This window comes from Condylostylus longicornis, unplaced genomic scaffold, assembly GCF_029603195.1.
Source record: "Condylostylus longicornis isolate FDR11 unplaced genomic scaffold, ASM2960319v2 ptg000337l, whole genome shotgun sequence".
Taxonomy (NCBI): Eukaryota; Metazoa; Arthropoda; class Insecta; order Diptera; family Dolichopodidae; genus Condylostylus; species Condylostylus longicornis.
In genome coordinates, this window is record NW_026578299.1 from 17,889 (window position 1) to 38,024 (window position 20,136).

Here is a 20,136-nt window from a genome sequence, read left to right on the forward strand (position 1 = left end):
TTGTCATTACCAGAGTGCTTAATTTTATGGTACAATTTATTTCTCCGGTTGCGTAAATGTCTTAAATTACGGTCTAACCAAGGTTCTTTTAATTTGTCTTTTCTACGGATTTTCGGAATATGGTTGTCAATTATTTCAAAGATAATGGAATAAAAATCATAGATAATATTATCTAAATTATGCTGCTCCAACAACGTTTCCCAATCAATTATATTAAGGGCATAATTGATACCGTGGTAATCAGCGTTCATAAAATCATATACAATTTCGTTATTGTAAGTATTTGAGAATTTATGGTTGGAATAGGGTAGTTCTAAAACCAACGCGTTGTGATGGATTGAGTTTCGGAAAAGATTTTCTTCGTCAGTGGCAGAACGAACGTTAATGGTGTCATAAGCATTAGAAAATGCTAAATCCAACCAATTACCTCTACTGTTGGGGTAACGAAAAACCTGCTGTAAGTCGTTCCCATAAAAAGTACTAATAAGGTCAAAATCTATGTCATCCATGAAATTGATAGGAAGAAGTTGGTTATCAAAATCATCGATGACAAAAGAATTTTAAAATCCACATTTTATCAGCGTAAACTGGCGCTCCTTTTACGAAGTAGGTTGTGCTGTGGTCACTCGTTTCAATCATAGAGTTATGATTGGAATTCCTTAATAATTTTTGAAAAGGTACTTTTTTGCAATCCTCGATCTCATCCTGAAGAGACTCAACTGCCTTTTGAGTAGCTTCATTATTCTTTGGCGAAGGTGGTTTACAGAATTTCAATGAAATCGAGTTGCTTATGTCACATAGATTGCTTTCTATGCTATCCAGTCGTTTCATTACAGCTTCAAGTACACCAGCAGAGTCAGGTTCCTTTGTAGTTTGCGCATCCATCTTGTTATATATATTATTTATAGACATTGATATACTGGACTGGTTCGTGCTGAGTAACTTTAAATTATTAGATATGACAGAATGGTTCTCGGTTAGACAGATAATTGAGTCAATCATTTTCTCACATTTTGATACCATAAAGTCAGATAAGGATAAAATGCTTTTCTCCAGACGCGGATATTGTTCTGCGTGCGTATTCTGGATCGGACTTTGCTTTTTCGGCTTCTCATCAAAAACTGATTGCGAGAGACTTTCAATATTTTTTGCCGTCTCAAGAAAATTATCGCTATTCAGTTGTATTATAGACGATAGTTTTTGAATCATCCCGTCTTTTTCTTCATGAAACGATGTAATTTTTTTATCAATGTTGTCGTACATTGCCCTTAAAAGAGAGTGCACTTGTTGGCAATCAGTGCAAACGAAGAACTCTTTCAAGGAATGGTGATATAAATCCCTTGAAGCTCCAATGCAGGCACCATGAAGAGTCCGGTGACAAAAGCCTTTACAGACAACCGACTTAGTTTTACTGTCAGTAGCTGTACAATTAACCATATTGCATTTAAAGGACATTGTTACGTTATATTAAAACTCGTTAATAAAATATTGAAAAAAAAAAAAAAATGAAGTGTCACTTAGACTGGTGTCACTGTATTATTTACTAATAAGTGTATAATTTAATTATTACAAGACGCGATTACAGTTACAATATTACTATTACAAATTAATAACGAGTATGATTCACAAAAAACAAAAAGAAAAGCACGAAAATAAAAAGCAAAATAAATTAAATGAAAAGAAAATTAAAAGTAAAAGCGAACACGTCTATACTGTATGAATGATGAATTTAAAATGATGAATTTTACGCATCTATAATCCATATTGCAGTTTGACGAATGATGGCCAAATCGCTGGCGACGTGTGCACTGCATAATATTGGGCTTATTAATACGTTCCCAGTGGATTATCAGATGGTCAATTGCTTTTATTTTCATAATGTCGCTTAGTGAACTTCGTGGTGCGGCTTGAACAATGAAAAATGGCAATATTTTACCTTGTGATGTTGAATGCTTTGTGGTAAGTCTTGTAACTTTTTCAAATTTTATATTTTCATTTTGATGTTTTTTTAGACTCTCTAGCACCTCATCACACGAATGAGAGCTGTTCAGTACTTTCAGAACCAGAAACAACCTTTTTTCTGCTTTTGGTGTCAATGTATAGTAATTTATACCAGATTTTTCTAAAACACCACGAGCTTTTTTGAAGTCATCTATGTAAATATGTAAATAGCACGTTATTATTTTGGTTGATTTGTTTGATCAGAAAGTCTTTTATTTTTAGGTCACTGCTAAGTTGTTGTTTCAACAATTTAACATCTGTCTTACCGAAATTGATAGGAGGCATTCTTTTGCTGCTGCTGGAGTTTTTGGTACCGCTGGGAGTTTTCTTCATAAGTATTTCATCTTCAGCGTTAGTTTTTTGGTTGGTAATTTCGTTTTTTTCTTTTATTTCTTTTGATTTTTTTTCTTTTGTTTTTTTAGCAAGTTCCTGTATTTTGATTTCCAATTCAAGATCATCATTTTGAAGATCATTATTCTCGGAACGATTTGGCTGTGCACTATCTACCTGTGGATCATCGGATTCTTCCGTTATATCCATTAAGGCACTATAAAAATTTTCTGAGACACGTGGTTTATTTGATGACGTGTTTTGTTTTTCAATTTGAGCTCTCAACTTTTGGTTATCCTTTGTAAGCTTGGCTAGTTGTCTTTTCAATGCAGTAATTTCATCATTATTTCTGGATTTCGTCATTACACTTCGTTTCAATTCAGTGCAGGTAATGTTTTTATTATTGGTGAGGCCAGCAATAATTGAGTTTATATTTTGTTTTAGATTAGGATCTATAGATGACTCCTCTTCATCACCCATGATCGCAATCCTTGCAGGATGCAATCAACCCAACTACCGTGTTGTGTTTAAAGAGATATTTTTTATTTTATTCTTAATTAACACGAGAGGATAAACTACATTTAATTTTAAGTGTTATTTTATAAAATAAAATATTTGAATTTTTGTTTTTTAATTTTAATTACTCTGACTAAGTCAACCTTTTCCATTTAAAGCTCAAACAGAACTCTCTATGTATGAGATGTATCCATATAGCCTGGTTGTAAACTGATTTTTTTATTCTTAAAGTTTTATATCAAAATATTTTGATCCATACGCCACTTTCTGACTTAAGACCACTTTCATAGGTTTTCGAAGATGATCTTTCAGTATAAGTGATCAGTTTGCCGCTATCTCATTTAGTTTCGTAGATACACCGATGTCATTTTGATCCACCTCAAATTCGATTTGGGACGTACTTTGATGCATATCCAAAATCGTAGGCGTATGAATCAAATTTTCATATATATTTTTCAAAAAACTTTTGAGTGCTATAATTACCCATCTCATACAAAAAAAAATTTTTGTACGACATGGATCTTTTTGAGTTTATTTATCCTCTTAATATTTAACACTGTTTTAAACATTTTTTGAACAGGTATAATTGACTATTATACGCCAGTATAAGCCTTTCGCTGACAAATTCAAAACATTCATAGCCTTCGTTAAAATATACTTTTCAAAACGCCTGAGCATTGCCTTACTTTAATGTTCGAATCTTTTAAAAATAAATAAAAATGTTTCAGTCAACCTTTACAGATATATTTTGTAAATATATCTTGACAATTGGATTATAAAATCAAATCCCAGCGAACTAGCTGAAGAAAATTTTTGAGATATGCATAAACTAGAATTTGATACTCGTTTTACAACAATCTGATTCATTCGTTTTACAACAAACGTTTTCAACTAATATTGAATTTAATTTTCTTTGAAGGTAAAGAACAGCATTTAATTTACTAAAAACCATAAACTTTGTTTTACTAATTAATCGTTTTGCTAAAAAACATTTATAAAATTTTCCAGTTATTTTTGTGCACATCCATAAGTTCATTCACTAATTATACATTATAGATTCACATTATACACCTATGTTTTCGTTGTTGTGCTTGTGAATGATTCTAACCTACAAAAAATGAAGTTTTTGGTTATTTTAGTTTTATTCAGTATTAAAATGTTGAAATTTTGAAATATGGTAAAAGCTTAGGCCTCCAATTTAAGATTTCAGTTGAGTTCCATACTATTTGGCAATAATTACCAGCAACCATCTGTTAAAGTGAATATAGCTAAGGAATTTAGGATTTTTACCATTATTTTATTTACAACGATGACTTTATATTCTATTATGCTGAATGGTTCTAAGCTACAATTATTTTGTATTATGCAGAATGCACCATTCAGCATAATACAAAATAATCATCATATAGCCACCATATTTATAACAAAACGATTCGGTGTTAATATAAATGGCTCGACTTCACAATTTTTACAATAGTATATATATATATATATATATATATATAGATATATATATATGGAGATGTTTAATGATATGACGCGCCATAAAACAGTGTTAGAAAATAAATAACGATCTTAGTTTATTTAAATTAACGCTGTAATTTAAATTAACGATGTAAGTAAGTTGGAGCTCAAAAGAAAACTGAAAAGGAAAAAGCATAATTCTTCATCACATAAAATCAATTCCGATAGTCAATTTTCGTTACTCTAAATGTATGAATTACGAAATCCCAGATTTTTACAATTTTTTTAGATATTATATCAACTTTTACCACATAAGAAATTACCTTTCATTTTGACTCGTAGTTCTAGATAAAATAGAAACTCATTAAATGTAATGTTCTTTGAGCTGTTTCCCTTCTACATGTAAAAATAATGTACCAAATTTTATGGAGTCAGGACATTCTGAAAAGCGATAGTGTTCATTCACATACAACAGAAAGCGTCAACTAATTAAAATGATGTTTAGTTATTATATTTCAAGGCAAATGAGCAAAATCTTTTATCGACTTGAGTGAAGTCGACTTCATGTGAGGTAACGTTTATATAGACCAGACAAGTCAAACTCATTTATCATCACGGGCCATTTTATGGTTTCCGCACATTGCTTAGGGCTGCAAAATAAAAAACTTAAACTACTACATTATACTCAATTTTTGATTTTTATTGTCAACATAAAAAAATTTAAAACATACAAATAATACAGTCATACAAAAAAATTTCATGTATAGTAAGCGCATAACCGACCTCAATATGTATTATCTAGTTAAGTGAAAATATTACTAAAGATTATAAAAATATCTTTTATAATCTTTTATTCCAATTTTTAGGCATACTTAGCTTTTAATTAGCATACTTAGAAAAATGTAAATTTGGCTCTTAGTAGAGTTTCACTTTGTGCCATCCGGATTCCCTGAAAAGCTCGCCAGTTAATTTCGAGAGCTGAAGTATCAAGTTTCAAGAAATTCCATCAATCCGTTTCGTAGATATGATCAAAAATGTAAAATCGGTCCTCGTTTGGTTTCCGCGCTCCGATTGTTCCAAAAAATTTATATGTTCATTTTTTTATCACTCTAAATTTAAATATTAAATTTCAAGGAAATTGGTTGATTATTTCTTTTATATGGGCGAGAATGTAAAATTGCCCCGCAAAAAAATCTCAAGTCCTACAAGTCTGAAGGCCTAATACATCTCAAAAGTTAATCAATCCGTGACATACTTAAAACAAACTCACATATAAAATTTCATATAAATCAACCGAAACCGAACTTGAAATACACGCGTGCACAGACAGAAAGACAAACCGACTCTCTAAAAATAGTTTTTTTACACTTTCTTACTATGGAGAAGTGCGTTTCCACCGAAAACTCGATATGCGAAATTTGTTGAAATCACACAACCTCTCTTATGGTATGCAATGCGATCGGTAAAAATGTAAAATCAGTTTTTTAAAGAAATTTATTTTTTCTCTTACTAAATCTTCGAAATTTCGTTGAATTTAATTCAGTTAGCTTTTTTATTTTTTATTGATTGAACATGTTGATCTGTTAATCTTGATCTTTCAGTCGTTTTATTATTTTTTAATATCGAAAACAATTGTTCACACAAATATGTGCTTCCGAACATGGCAAAAACACGCTTAATTGATTCATAGGTAAATAATTATAAAATTTAGTAACTTCCACTTCTTTAGATTTTTGTTTTAATACAGAATCGCACAGCACTTCGATTTCAATTGTAAATTTGAATCTAGTGTTTTAATATCAACAGAAAATGGAAAGGTTAAATTCATTTTGATATCTATTTAAATCTAAAAATCTTCTTTCAAATTCGGTTTTAAATAATTTATTCTAATTAGAATATTCGGAAAAACCAGTTCAAATATATAAGTATTTGATTTACAAAACAGTTGCTTTCCACTTTTTTTTTTGATTTTTGAGTTTGGAAAATAAATCAAAAATAAATTCAAAATATGTATATATGGAATTCAAATGGGAGGGGTGTTGGAAATTATTTGTGTGAAGAAAATTGATCAATATTTCCAGCTCTACTGATTCTACATATTTTTTTAAATTTAAATTTCAAAAAAATCAATTGGCAAATTCCATCTGCAAGATGCCTTTAAAAAAATTGCAATTTTTAGTGCAGACTTCTTGTCTTCCAAATGGAAGGGTACTGAATTATGGAGTAAAGTTTTTGAATAAGAAATTGAATTTAAAAAGAAATTGAAAGAAAAGAAAAATAAAAAAAATTGATGTGGTCTGCACATAACCAACCGCAATGTATATCGTCTAGATTAGAAAAGGTATTCCAAAAGATTATGAAAATGCGTTTTAAACACTTCTTTACAGTTTTAAGGACATTTATAATCTCTTAGTTAGAAAAATGTGAATTTGGTTCTTAGTAGAGTTTCATTTTGTGCCGTTCGACTTATAAGAAAAGCTCATTAGTAACTTCTGGTAATGTCTTTATATCTAACAAGTCCCAATGCTAAGAGAGAAACTTGAAAGCACGAACTTATTTTACACTGCCAGCACCATTTTATAAATAGATTACTCTTGTTTACCTGCTATTAAAATATGAAAGAAGAGCAAAAATTAATTTACAAGCACTCAATATAACATGTTTCAACCAAATTTTAAATAATTATGTACAAAAAAAAGTTGATTGGAAGTAGGTACATACATATTTATTTTTAATAACTTAAAAAGTAATAGGAATTATTTGAAACAATTCTATAAGTATCTTTTAATTAACCGAAATGAGATAGTAGCTAAGATTGTTAGTGTATGACATTATATTACTTTACCGACACTACTCAACTTATCTTATTGAGAAATACAAAATATAAATGAAAAAATAATACACCCTTCCTTATTAACATTTAAAACCATACTGAAATATGAATTTGAAATTTTTTTTTTAATTTTTTCTTTCCTCCTACCTTCCTTTCTTTTTCGTACAATAGAATTTAAATGGGAAGCTTTTTAAAAAATATGTATAATATCCTGAGATTTTTTAAAATATTAAACTCTTTTTTATGTAAAAAAAAAAAAAAAATAATAAGACATATGACACGATCAGTGGCATTTAAAGAAAAAAACAGCAACGAAGCCAAAAATTCGTAATATCTCGCAAAAAATATTGAGTATTGGGACTTGTTAAATGTAAAGACATTACTTCTGTAACAATCAGAACCCAAATATTAAATTTTAAAAAATTCCATCAATTCGTTCCGTATATATTGTAAAATATGTAAAAACAGCCCGAAGATCAGTTTCCGAACACGGGTCTTCCCTTAAAATTTATAGATTCATTGTTATAATATTAATTTTCAATGAAATCAGTTGATTATTTCTCTTTATGTACGCAAAAATGTATATTTGACCCATATTAAACGTCCAGTTGCTAGGACGTTTAATATGAGCCAAATATACAAAGTTAGGAGGGTTCGCGTCTGGTTAAATGAAGCTTATATATGAAATTTCAAGTAAATAGGTTGAAGAGTTTCTTCAAAATGATCAAAAATGTAAAACAGGCCCATTAAGAGGTCCAGTTCCCGAGGCCTGATATGTTTTAAAAACTGATCAATCTGTGCCATAGTCAAAATAAACTTTCATATAAAATTTTCATATAAAATCTAAATCGGTTCAGCTAATCTTGACATACACCCGTGCACACACAGGCAGACAGACCAACAGTCCGACGGACTGACAGTTTTTTAAATGTAGTTTATTTACACTTTGCTACTATGGAGAAGCTTTCCCACCAATTATGTTTTCGAAATATAATTCAATCGAAATACTTCGAAAACATAAAACATTAAGAATTGTTTTTGTAATTTTTTCCGATTGCAAAATTTTGGAAAATAATTTCTGTTGGGTGGCCTGATATATTAGGCATAAGATAGACCTACATAACACTATATCAATAATAGTTGTAAGAGTTACCATATTCAAGTAATAGCTGCTCAAAAACAAAATTTTGAATTGAAAAACTGAATATTTTCTAAAAACGCCAAATATCTAACAAATGCCCTTTATTTTCTTGATGCTCAACTACTTATTTTTATAGTTTTCATAGCACGCGTGTTCTTTATTCATAGCACGTAGTATAATAGCTTTATACATTCCGAAGATGGATACATTTTGTTTTTACCGAGTAGGAGCACTGGCCAACCTATTTGATATTTTTATGCCCGATGGCTGTGTGCTTTTTACAAAGAAGATTGTAGACTGAGATAATTGTTAATAAAATGAATACTGATATTTATTCATGTTTACATATACCTTTCTACCGCCGATTTTAACCATTCCGTTCCATTTTCAATAACATTGAACGAGTACCTACTTCTAACGCGAAATAAAATATTGAATTGTTACAATAACCAAATGGCCTTTAAATTAACCGTTATTTAAACGAGTTCAAAGTTTTGACATCGGTTTTCTTAAAGAAGACAACAAGTTATGGAAACCTGAAATTTTAGCAACTTTTGAAATCTACTAAATTTATTTCGTTAGAAGAAAAAGTTTTTCGACCTTCAATATATTTTTCTATATTGAAAATAATCAAATAGCTAGTAAATCGTTTTCTTGAAAAAAGTATATGTATGTGTTATATATATATAAAATCTGACATATATATCTTAAAACGGGATATATTTAATAAAAAACTACTTACCTCTAATTTCAATTAGAAAAATTAATAACAATGTGAGCAAAATAGTGCCCATTTCCTCTTGATTTCTAGGGCGTTCGTAATTCGCCTTCAGATGTTTCTTTTCTTTGTATTGTATTCCAAATAAAAATATTTTTGTCTTTTCTTTAATATGTTTACTTGTTCTTTTTTTTTATTCCCTTTGTTTCCTTCTTTATATTGAAATATTTCACTTTTTTTTATTTAATTAAAATATTATTTTTCCTTACTTTTGTAACTTTAAGCCAACTTTAATTTGAATTTTCCTTTTTTTATTTATTTGAATTCTTTAACATTTATTTCTTAAATATATTATGTAAATTAAAAAAATATAAAAAGCACTTTTTAGTATATAAGATAATACATTATAATATATTATGTATTTTTTTAAATATATAATATATTACAATATGTTATAATATTATATAAATACATAAAAATAAACATATGTATTAAGTTTTTAAAATAAAACTTTTGGACTTTTTCTGTTTTTAAAATAAAACTTTTGGACTACTTTTGGACTGCATAATCAACAGTTAAAATTCAATATTATTTTGATTGATATCACACATAGCAAAAGCGGGAATTTCCACTTTTGCTGTGTGTGAATTATAAATTCCTTTTTTCTCTTTCTGCTATGCTTTTTCTTACATTTACTTCCAATTGATCAATAATAATTACTAGCTAAAATCATTAGCTGATACATTTTTGCATGTTTTTATAAAAAAATTAAAAAAGAAAACTAGTTATATTTCAAATAATTTTTTCACTTATAAACATATGAAAAAATATTCTTTTTATCTATTCAAATTACTTTTTAAAAAGTTTTGTTATCCTTATTTTCTACTCCACATTTTATGCTTTTTTATTATCTTATAAGTTCTACTATGTTATATTATGTTATGTACATGTATATATTATTTTAAACTTGTTTTTTTCAATGCTATTTTAAGAGAGAGAGTTAAATCTGGAGATTTAAAAAGGATTTCTTTCTATTTCTTTTGGTTGTAATTTCTTTTGACCTTTGACCTTTAAATCTTATTTTATTCTTACGTGTTGGTGAATGAATATGCCCATTATTGCTAACGCACTTTGTTTTTTGTTTTCTTTTTACATTTGAATGTATTTTCAAAGCATTTAAAAATTTTTTCGTGCAATTGTTCACCTTAATCTTAAAATATTGTGAAAAAATTTATGAAAAAAATTAAAATTTTTTTTTCTGTATTCAATAAATTGAAAAAAAAACAAAAAACACATTTTCCACCTTCTCTTGGGGAAAAACTAAAATTCTGATATGGAAAATACAACTTTTTTTGTGATATCTTTAGTTCAACTGTTCATTTACTGTTTACTACTTTTTGTACTTGTAATTCTTTTGGAAACAAATTGACGGCAAAAAATCTTTATTTCCGTGCTTTTGTACTTTCATAATATATTGATAAACACTGGAAATGAGATGTACACAACGCAAACGTTCTGCAAGATATGCATTAATTTTATTATTTATCTTTTCTCCTCGTAATATAATTTTAACATTATAGGAATGTTTTTATTGCATTTTATCATATAGAAAGCAGAAAAATAACAAAAAAATATTTTAAAATTTATAACAGAACACATTAATTTTACTCCTGATTATAATTTTTAAAAATATCAAACTTTAATGTTTCTTATAGTAGACCACTTCCATCAGTGTATTTGCGCAGTGTTTTCAATTTTCATCACATTTTAAAATTTCAAATATAATCTTGAATTAAATTATTTGAAACATTTTTATATTGATAATAAAATGAGCATCCGATACTGATCTGATATTTTATTCATTGACATTTTTTACTGAAAACTAATAATTTTATGCCGCTTTTTGATAATGAACAAAGTATAAATTTATGATGTTTTTGAGAATACAGGTCAAAAGATTTTTGAAAATGCTCATGTAATGGTTAATAGTTTATATTTTTATTAATTGCATGTGTATTTATACTTATTATTACGTATTTTTATAACTTGCTGAAATATTCTTACGACTATACCTGTTTTAATTAAAAACTGCTTTCTGTTTGTTACATGTTTGTCTTTGGGGTTTTATCTTTTACAAATTTATCTTTTCTAAATTATTTACACACTTGCTTCATCTAACTTTTCTGCTTCGACCTATCTTTTAAATTTCATTGGTTTTAAATTTTGTGGCCAGAAAACTTACATTTCATCAAATGTTCTATCTTTATATTTCCAACTAACTACATCTTTTATAAGATCCTTGTCAATAAATGGTAGAATTCTGGAACAAAAAGAAAATTTAAATATGAACATGGAAAGAAAAAATAAGTAATAAATGAGCGTTATAATAAAATCATGATGCATAAATTTTTCTAATTTAAATATACTAAAAAGAAATGTCTTCATATAGGGTAAAAAATACAAAATTGCTAACACAGCAGATTTAGGTGTGCTTAATATTAGTCCACATAAAAATTTAATTAATGGTCTGCTGGAGTCAATGGAAAATTTAATTAATTGTCTGTAATACTTATGCTGACAATGCAAGTAGAGCGATCGCAAATTTAATCAAAAATTTATAAAATTATGATCATTACTATTTCACACCCCAAGAAGAGAAAACCAATAAAATTTTGTTATTAAAATTTAAAATAGTGTTTCTTGTTAAAATTCGATAAAATTTTAAATTCTTTTATTAATCTTCCAGGTTAATAATCGGCTGGGCTGGACGCCATAGAATATATATTTACATAATAATAAAAGTTTGAAAAAATTTCTACAAACTATTTTAAACTTCTGTTGAAAGTAAATCAGACAAATTATTACATTGCAAAGGAAAATAATACTTTCAAATAAAAGTGCAAATAGAAAAGGAATTAAGAACAAAACTAAATATGAAGATTATCATTTTTACAATGAGGTTTGTTATGTGAGGGCACAAAATTTTGGATGTCGAATTTTAGATGGGAACGCACTTCCCATAATAGGGAAACGTAAATACACCACTTTTAGAGAGATGTCAGTCTGTCGCTCTCTGTGTGCACGCGTGTATCTCAAAGTCGGCTGAACCGATTTTAAAGAAATTTTATTTGTGAGAGTACTTTGGCTATTGCACGGATTGATCATCTCTTAGGATATATCAGACCTCGGTAACTGGACCTTTTTGCGAGCTAATTTTACATTTTTCCGGATAGAAAACGAAATAATCAACCAATTTTCTTGAAATTTAATATTTAAATTCGAGTTATAAGACCATGAATTTGCAAATTTTTAAAAAGATCATGGCTTTGAAACCAAATTGAGGCCGATTTCACATTTTGAACCATATCTGCGGAACGGATTGATGTAATTTCTTGAAATTTTATATTTGAGTTCTGGTTGTTACTGACTTTTTAGGGGACTCAGTGGCATAAAGAGAAATTCTACTAATAGCCAAGTTTACACTTTTCTAGGTATGTTAGCTAAAAGCTTGCTAACTTCCTTGGAATTGAAATGATGTATTCAAAATGCATTTTCATAATCTTCTGTAACACTTTCACTAAACTAGACAATATACATTGTGGTCGGTTATGTGCTGACCACATCAGATTTTTTAAATTTTTAATGTCTTTCGATACTTGATCTTTCCATATATACATAATATAGCAAAAGATTGGGTATCGAAATTTTTGCAATTTATCTAAAGTGAATTATCCAATTGAAAATTTAAAGTTCCAATTTTGTTTCTAAATAATGCGAAATTATAACATCAGAACAATTAAGTATAATACGTACTTCAATGTTTAAAAAAGTACAATATATGAATACCTGAAACACTTTGATTATTTATATATTATATAATCTAGATGGCAAATTATTGGCACGCATGCCAAACTTGACACGTTTCGAATTTTCTATGGTACGCGTGGAATTAAACATTTTCAGAAAGAATTATTTTAGTTTGTTTATCACTTGCATTTTTTTTAATAAAAGCCTAAACTTTTTACAATAATGCAACTGTTGGTGTGGTAATACAGTGTATTTCAAGCTTCGTACTAAATTCAGTTATGTTTTTTCTTTTTGTCGTCTCCAGTACATGTAAAGCTACCATACAACTCAAAGAGGTTTTTTTAAATATTTCAAAAACAATTATACTCTTCATATGTTCTGAAAATTTTAATGGAATGGCTGCACTGACTTGACAGGTTTAGGTAGCTGCCACACAACTCCTAAAGCTAATTTTGAATATTTGGAAAAATGGATTTTTGAATAAAGTTGGGTTCATGAAATTTGGCAGTTGTGTGTCCAATTTTAGGTCAGACATATTCATGCAGTTTCTACAGTATGGTTTGTCAAGTTCGAATACTGGGTATACAACAATGAGAGCTAATTCTAGATAATTCAAAAACAAATTTTTAAACTCAGATCGTCAAAATGCAGGGTATTATTCTGTCGGTTTATACTGACTAAAACGTTTTTACTTTTTTATACCCTGCACTTCGTGAAGGGTATATTAACTTTGGTATGGAGTTTGTAACTACTTGAAGGAGTCATCTGCGGTATGGACATATATATATATTCTTCGTCCGTCCGTCCGTCCGTCCGTCCGTCCGTCCGATCGCACGATAACTCAAAAACGAATAATGCAATCGACACCAAACTTTCACAAGTTGCTTCTTTTGTGCCAAGGACGAACCCTATTGTTATTGGACCAATTCGGACAACGGGTTCGGGTAGCTGCCATACAACTCAAAGAGTTTATTTTAATTATTTCAAAAACTAATAAAGCTATAAATATGAAATTTTGTATACATGTGTCCAATTATATTCTACACATGCTCTAAAAATGATAATGGGATAGCTGCACCGGTTCGGGTGGCTGCCATACAACTCCAACAGCAAATTTTTTATATTCGGCAAAATAATAAAGTCAGATTCATGAAACTTTTCAGTCATGTGTCCAATTATAGGTAAAAGATATTTCTGAAGTTTTCGTGGAATTGCTTGACAGGCTCCCATACAAGTCCAAAAGCTTATTTTAAATATTTGGAAAAATAATAAAGTCAGATTCATGAAACTTGGTAGTTGTGTGTTCAGTTATAGGTCAGACATATCCGTGAAGTTTCTATAGAATGGTTTCACAGGTTTGAGTAATTGATATACAACAATGAAAGGTGCAGGGTATAATTCAATCGGTTCATACCGACTGAAACGCTTTTACTTGTTATTACTTACATTTTGTAAAATTGAACTGATATCATGTTCGTATTTAAAAAAATTATTCGAAACTTACATACATATGTATGTACATTATATAGCTAATTTTTTGAAATTGTTATACAAAGTTATTTTTTTTCCTTTAATTCTTTTATAAAAACCTATCTGCACGTTTGCATAACAAAATATATAATTTTTAAAAATTAGGATAAATAATTACATTGAAGGAAAAATTAGTTAGCAATCCATTACATTAAGAAAACAAAAAAGTATATACATATATATGTTTGTATCGCAAGTCGCATCTAGTATGTTGTATCTTGAATTACGACATAATAGAATGATTGGTTTATTTCTGTTTGCTATTGGCTAGGTGCACTTGTATAAATGTCAGCTTTTTTTTATGCTAACGTTTTTTTGCTGATGTATGTAAAGATACAACAAGAAAAAACCAATTTACCTCGTTCAGTTACAATAAAACGTAATGAACAAAATTTGAAGTACAGCAGAATGCCCAGATTGGGCTACTTGTCGAATTAAGCTCACTTTTCCAAAAATTCGCTTCAAGAATTTAAAAAAAGTAGTTCGCGACAAATTGGGCTTAAAGTCGGGCAAGCACGTTTCATATTAAATAAAAAATGACTGAAATTAAAGTGTGTAAATAAAATCAGCAGTCTTACTATTTAGGCTCTTCTAAAATTCATTATTTTCAGCATTACCAACAACTCTACTCAATTTTGCTTAAAAATTCTATATTATTGAGAAAGTTTGAAGTGTTTTTGGAACTAAATATCGGGCCTTAATAAAATTTAACTACTAATTGTATGTAGAGAATAATCATAAATACACATGTACATTTTTACATGGATATTTGAGCTATTGTATCAGGAATTTGGCTACTATATTTTTTTATTTATTTAGTTTCAAATTTATCTCAAAAAGAGCCTCAGCCGTACAGAGTGTTATTATTTATTTATATAGTATGTTGTTTTTTCTTTTAACCATTATAAATTTACATATACATACAAAAGGCTTTAGCAATAAACGAGTATAATCAAAAAATGTTCTTGAAATGAGTTTTGGTTCAAACTAATTTGTTTATATTCCTTTTTAATGTATTTGTGTTTGCATATCTGAGCCATTCGGGAATATTGTTAAATTCCCGAACAGCATTGTTGAAAACGTTACTTGACCCAGTTCTGCCAGTTCTTACGTCGTTTGCTGTTCTTGTGTTGTGATAATATATGATTACTCCTTGTGTGAAGCTAATATTTCATGATATATTTCCGTGTTTTATTTTATGTATGTGTTGAATTTGCTTTGCTTTTAGCCGTTGTCTTATATTTGAAATGTTATAATTTGCGTATATGTTATTCGTTGGTGTTCTTATTTCAAGTCCATATAGGTTTTTTATGGCTTTATTTTGCAATTTTTGGATTTTTTTCAAATTTTTATTGCTCTTATTTCCCCAGATTATTATGGCATATGCTATATAACCATGAAATAAACTATAGTATAGTGCTCTTTTTACCGACCGTATTGTGTAAACAATAGGTAGGTTATGTGATGGCAACAAATTTTGCATATCGAGTTTTCGGTGGGAACGTACTTCTCCATAGTAGGGAAGTGTAAATAAACTATTTTTAGCAACCTGTCGGTCTGTCGGTCTGTCGGTCTGTCGGTCTGTCGGTCTGTCGGTCTGTCGGTCTGTGTGTGCACGCGTGTATCTCAAGTTCGGTTGAACCGATTTTGATGAAATTTTATATGTAAGTTTGTTTCCACCATGGCACGGATCGATCAACTTTTGGTATATATCAGGCCTCGGGAACTGCACTTTTTAGCGGGCCTGTTTTACATTTTTGAACATTTTGAAGAAAGTATTCAACCGATTTACTTGAAATTTTATATATAAGCTCAGCTCGACCATCCGCAAAAATTCGTATGTTTTGGAAGAAATCAGGCATCGGCAACTAGACGTTTACTACGGGCCAAATATACAGTTTTGTGTATATAAAGAGAAATAATCAACCGATTTCATTGAAATTTAATATATGAACTCCCCGTATTAAAACAATGAACATGTAAATTTTTTGGAAAGATCAGGCATCGGCAACTAGACGTTTACTACGGGCCAAACATACACTTTTGTGTATATAAAGAGAAATAATCAACCGATTTCATTGAAATTTAATATATGAATTCCTCATATTAAAGCAATGAACATATAACTTTTTGGAAAGATCAGGGCTCGAGAACTGATGTGCGGGCCGATTTTACATTTTTCACCATATCCACAGAACAAATTGATGGAATTTCTTGAAATTTGATATTTGAGTTCTGGTTGTTACCGAAACTAACTGGTGAGCATTTCAAGGAATTCGGGTAGCACAAAGCGAAACTCTACTAAGAGCCAAATTTACATTTTTCTAGGTATGTTAACTATAAGCTTACTAATGTCCCAAAAATTGGAAAGAAGTATTTAACAGACATTTTTATAATATTCTGTAACACTTTCATTTAACTAGACAATACACAATGCGGTCGGTTATGTGCTGACCACATCAGATTTTTTGTTTTTCGGAAATTAGGCCAGATATTTCGCGAAAAATGGCCGCTACTCTCCTACAAGTTTTCATTAATTCATCAGAATGGTGATTCCAGGTGAGTTCGCTATCTAAGGTTATACCGAGATATTTATATGTCTTTACTCTTTCAATTTTGTTACCATTGAATATTAAATTAATATTTTCTTTGTCTTTATTTTTTAGTAGCATGTATTTGGTTTTGTCTATACTTATTGTCAATTTGTACTTACAAAGCGTCTTGTATATTATTTTATTATCATAATTTATTTCATATTCCACACTTTTAAATGTATTCGCTGAATATACTATTAGTAGATCATCTGTATACGTAAATACTTTCCCTTATAGTTTTAAGTTTGCTATTTCATTTATGTAACAAAGAAACAAAGTTGGTCCTAGTGAAGTACCCTGCACTATACCACAGTTCACAGAATTCCCACTAGAACTGATTTTTTCTTGTTTCAGTGAATTCCCAAGTAACAATTTTTATCTCATAAGACTCTTGTAGAGCTATATTAAAAATTCTTTAAAAATATTACTCTTATAATTTCAGTCTTGTAGAATACTAAAAGACCCTAATGAGATCTTTATAAGAACAAAAGAGCGCAATTACTAGAGTTATTAATTCTTGTTATGAGAGTTAAGCTCCTATTAAAAGAGTTTTTAAAGCATATAACTCTCATACTAGTTTTGGTATACGAAAACTCTCACAAGCTATTTATAATAGTGTTACTAGAAAGAGAAAGCAATACATTATAGAATAAATATATCGGCCTTACTTCGAACTTTATAAAAAATTATCTATTTTGCTTTTTTTTTAACAAATATGAAATAAAATATATATATGTTTACGTATATGATAGGTAATCTATAAATATTTGTACTCAAAAACTTAATATCATAAAATTATAAATATGGGAATTTAAAATAATTTTTTTGCCATGATTATAAATCAAAAAGTTGCTGGCAGTAAAATTTTATTGACAAAAGTTGATATTGTACTTCGACAAAGACAACGCCAACTAAAAATAATTAAAATTTAAAAAAATTTTATACATATTTTTTATCCCTATACTATCTTATTTCCTTTTTAGCACTTTTCCAAAAATTTTTTGAAAAAAAATGCTTATTAGTTTCACTCTGTCCGTCCATCCATCCGTCCGTGGACACTTTTTTTGTTACCAAAACTTACCCCCTAAAACACTAAAAATGGCCTTTTTTAAAAATTTGTTGTTGAATGAAACTATAAGCATTTTTGAAGTTTTGCAAACACAGAAAGGCAGAAGCTTGCTTCCCCTAGCCCGGATTACTATAGTTAAATTTTAGAAAAACAAAATGGCCGTTCCTATAAACGCAGAAAGCTAACGGTAAATTCCATGACATTAAAAAATATAAATTTTTTTCTTAACTGACGCAATTAAACCTTAAAATCGAGCATTATGTTAACCCCACTTTATTATAATTTTTGCTTTATTCCAAAGACTGCATAAATCGTTCATCCTAAATATATGCAATCCTAGAAATAGTTTTCTAAATGAATGAAAATAATTTTAATAGTGTGATAGGTACACATAGACTGTATTTAAAAGCAGAATTTTCACTTGTTGAAGGGAAAAGTGCTACAATACAAGCCATTGGATTGACCCAACTTTATTCTTTTCACATAAATTTTAAAATTTAAGAATTGTTAAGCAAAAAATAAATATACTTATGTGCATAAATTCCAACTAAAGCTTTATTATATTCAAATAAAACTGTAATTTTGCATTTCATTAACTTTAATTTAATAATTTCTGTACAATAAATATTTTTCGGACTTCTTTCCAAAAAACAGAATTCTCAGTCTCATTACGGTTAAAATTTAGATAAGGAAAAATGACAATACCAAAATGGCCGTGCTTAACAACTAGATTTATAAAGGAATTCTTTTAAGAACAAAATTCTATAAGAGTTGGCATCTTGTAAAAAATACTTTATGAGAATTAAAATTTTTGTGGCTTGCTGAAAGTAGTTTTGCTATGAGAGTAACAGAATTTTTAACACTGCAAGTGCTAAGTCTTATTATAAGAACATTATAAGAGTTGCATAAAAATAAAAAAAGAAAGAAAGCTATGAGAGTTTTTGGGTGTAGTATGAGAATTTTATGAGAATTTTGGTCAATTTTTTAGGGTATTACTCTTGAAAATTGTTACTTGGGTTGGGTCCTTCCTTAAGAGTAGCTTTTAAGCCAGTTCCAATATACCATAACTTCGCAAAACTTTTAATAGTATATTTCTGTCAACTTTTTTCACAATATTTGTTGCTCTATATAGGAAACAACATCAAACAAAGTGGTTGTTGTATTAGATTTTCCCTAAATGCGTATTGTCTGTTACTAATTAGTTTATTTTTAACAAGGTTATTTGCTTATTTGGACTAGATTCGATAGTTTTACTTATAACTGATGATACATATATGAGTCTGAAGTTGTCAATATAACTTACATCACCCTTGTTATATATCGATACATTTTTTACTTGCTTTGCGAAAAATTGAAAGTTCAAAACACGTGTTAATCAAGTCTCTAATGTAGTGTAAGAATTCATTTATAGATTCTTTTAAAATTTTTGAGTTAGTAATATTATTTTCACCAGCAGAATTAGTATTTTTCAAGTTTTTTATGCAATGATTTAATGTTACTTGATCAAATTTAAATCTAGCATTTTTTTCTATCTTTAAAAAAAAATACTTTGTGTTCTATTTTTGCAGATAGAATTTCACCTATAGTGCTGTAATATTCATTAAATGCATTTAATTTTCCAATTTTTTGTTTTTTAGTGATACAATCACTAAAAAATATGTTGTCTATGTTTTTTATTCGGCATTATCATATTTTGAATATTTTTCCAGGTTTTTTTTGCATCATTTTTACAGGACTCTTTACATTTACTTTCTTAGAATTTTTTTTCTTCCTTCTTTTCAAATTAGTTCATCTGTTTAACCAGTATTTATATTTGGTTTGATTTTATTATACTTTTATAATTTTTTACATTTGCATTATTTTTATCTAACAAGTTAAAATTAAAATCACCGATAATTATAGCTTTTTTATTATTTAGTGAATCTAAGTGTGTGTCAAATAATTTAAAAAAATCATTTATATGGTAACTATTTTTAACAATAGTTACCTTAAGTCTACTTAAGATGTTTAAGTTTTCTTAAGTGGAGATAAGATATTTTTTAGAATGTCATCGAATTTATTAGTGACTTAAGATATTGATACGTTATGATTCATGTATGATGTGCACTTGGTGTCATATTTCTGATATTAAAG

The 20,136-nt window shown here is 28.7% G+C and overlaps 1 long non-coding RNA gene across 2 annotated transcripts in view; it reads right to left on the reverse strand.

The window, feature by feature from the left end:
• Window positions 1-6,343: 6,343 nt before the first annotated feature.
• The window catches only part of LOC129616955 (uncharacterized), a 60,271-nt gene continuing 46,478 nt past the window's right edge, over window positions 6,344-20,136 (reverse strand). The window contains exons 2-3 of one of the 2 annotated variants that reach the window (XR_008697658.1): window positions 9,694-11,323; window positions 6,344-9,344 (exon numbers count right to left, since the gene is read on the reverse strand). This is a non-coding gene — a long non-coding RNA (uncharacterized LOC129616955). The remainder of the gene's footprint in view (window positions 9,345-9,693; window positions 11,324-20,136) is intronic. The other variant, XR_008697659.1, reaches the window with a different exon arrangement.